This window comes from Anomaloglossus baeobatrachus, unplaced genomic scaffold (assembly GCF_048569485.1).
Source record: "Anomaloglossus baeobatrachus isolate aAnoBae1 unplaced genomic scaffold, aAnoBae1.hap1 Scaffold_87, whole genome shotgun sequence".
Taxonomy (NCBI): domain Eukaryota; kingdom Metazoa; phylum Chordata; class Amphibia; order Anura; family Aromobatidae; genus Anomaloglossus; species Anomaloglossus baeobatrachus.
In genome coordinates this window covers 493,263-495,759 of record NW_027445261.1, presented here as the reverse complement: position 1 = coordinate 495,759, position 2,497 = coordinate 493,263, and the positions used below count along the sequence as shown (strand labels likewise).

The window sequence follows — 2,497 nt, the reverse complement described above, 5'->3', positions numbered from 1 at the left end:
TTAGCTTCCTGTCTTTGGTCCAGTGGTAGATTGATTGTTTGGTCTATGAGCTGTTATGGGTTTTAATCCAGGTGAATGCCCATGGGCTGCCTATAACTGTGTGAAATATGTAGTTTTACTGGGCTGGGATGAGAGAATCCATCGAAGCATGGTGTAGGGATTGTGGTTCCTGTGTGCTAAGAAGAAAGGCTAGCACCAGCCAGAAAGCCCCATTACAGCCAATAATCAACCGCTAGCCGCTGGAACTCGTTGCTCTAGATCATGTCAAACTCTCACCAAGCAGGAATAGATACATTAGCCCACCATCCCACCCAAAGAGCAACTTCTGCTGCGCAGCTGGCTTTCTAGGCAGCAGCGCTATTGTGATGTCAGCGGGGGACATTGTGACAAGCCAGTGTTCCGTCACTTCATGTTGTGCACTGTTCAAACGGAAAATACATCAACAGGCAGACTACAGAAAAGCTTACTGACAAAGGATAGAGAGGGGCTTTCTCAGAGGGCTTTTTACAGTTTGTCTATTCCCAATTAGCCGTTTAAGTATGCTTAATGAAAGTACTAATTCTTTCATAGGCCGCCCATTCTTAGTATTTGACGTTCCTTATATTGCGGTATCAGGCTTCGCAGCAGGTTGCAAAACATTCATCACCCATGACTGTCCCCAATTGGGCTCAGAAGCTAAATGTCTATCATGACCTCTCTTTTTGAAAGTCCAAGAGCAAGCAAACTCTTCCTCCAGGAGAGGGAGCCAACAGATCACTAAAGACATCATCATTGCTCAAAGAAAACACCGAAAAACAATGGAAGCTTTAATTGGAGTGGAATCTGATAGACAGCACCTGATGCCAAGTCTGCATCTTCTAACACCTGCAGTCACTGCAGCAGCTGAATCCAATGTGTCCAAAAGGGATCTATTCTATTCAATTGCAAATGATCTAGATAAGACTGAGAATAAGATACTGCACGGGACATAGCAGAGTTGGTCAAGTTGAGTGGAGATGAGTTTGCTATTTGGCACAGCTTTTGCATCAATAAAGCAAGTAAAAGGTGTGAAAGATAAAAAAAAAGGGTGAAAGTGTGAAAAGTGAATTGGCCAAATTGAGGTGCATATAAAGTTTTTGCTTTCTTTCAATTCACTAATGAGGCTCATTTGAATCAGGTGAATTGAGTTCTGCTTTTGGAAACTCGGTTAAGAAGGGGTGCACCGGTCCTGGAGGTACTGCAATACCAGGTCAATGCGTGGAATGGACAGAGCAAGATTTTTTCCATCTCCTTGTTCTAAAAATCCATTTAATATATGGTCCCTAGAGAGGGGACGTATCAGATATTAAACTGATAAGAACAGATTTAATTTTTTTTTTTTCTGTTTATCAGTAGGACTTCAAAATAACAAAGGTGATCGCCTCCCGTTGCCTGGGAACCGTCCAGGCACAAGAGGGCTATGTGTCACCAGAAGGCGCACACACTCCCTCAAGGCCGGCAGACGTGCAATCCCAGGCACCTTCCAGTACCGACCAAGGTAGCGTCCTCCGAAACTACACTTGATCTTAGCCAAAAGGCCGAGAAGCTATAACCCGAATTGGTTACGGCCTTGAGTGGCACCCTGGCCTATACCGGACACATCTTAGGGAGAGGGAGACAAACCCACGCCTACAGAAGACATTTTGTCACCCAAGCCAAACCCTTGAAAAGGCTGTTTTGCAGAGCAAAAACAAGGAGAATGGTACTTTTTGCAGCCGCCGCCCACTGCAATGAATCTGAATAACTCCTCCTTTTGGGCACAAGCACCTCCCCTCCCCCTTGCAGTCTTTCCAATTCATGATACAAAAAGACGGACGGACAGGACAGGACAGGACCATCTGCCTGACTTTCCGTCACTGCCACCCTTTGCCATCCTTGCCCGTAGAAAGCCCTTTCATCATCCCCAAACCCTAATCTTTTCCCTTCCCTTCCCAGCTGCGTCTCACTCCCTTTCATTAGGAAGTGAGCGCAGCCTTTTCTCCGTTCTGCACATGCGCGACGTTAAACACAAATGCGCAGGCGTGCGTTCCATTAGCCTCACTGCATTCCACTCCCATACAGGAAGTGGGCACAGCTATTACTACGGTCGCACATAAAAGAACCCACGGCCACCACTGCACATAGCTGACTCCACCACAGGACACCCACTTCTACACCAACGCAGGTAAGACAGGATCGGCACCTCTATGCTCCCGTTACAATCAGGCTCAGTCACCATGTGATAACGCTCTCAACTCTTTAGTTGCAGGCTCCCCTTGCTTCACCTCCACTGGCTGTGCTGCCATTTCCTCTCCCACCTGGAAGTTATACTTTATTCCACTATTTTCCTGTTTCTCTCTTCCCCCTTTTCCCATAACCTACTTTTATCTGCATTTGTGGGGTATCTATATGCTATTTACATCATAGTTTTATTCATTAATATGGAAGGGAAGAGTGCCCATGAGAGTGTTGAACTGCGGAGAGCAAAAGATTAAGCTGC

At 46.1% G+C, this 2,497-nt stretch overlaps 1 pseudogene; it reads right to left on the bottom strand.

Annotated features, from left to right (window-relative positions):
• Positions 1 to 1,191: 1,191 nt before the first annotated feature.
• On the bottom strand, positions 1,192 to 1,397 carry LOC142288912 (U2 spliceosomal RNA; annotated as a pseudogene).
• Between the last annotated feature and the right edge of the window lie 1,100 nt (positions 1,398 to 2,497).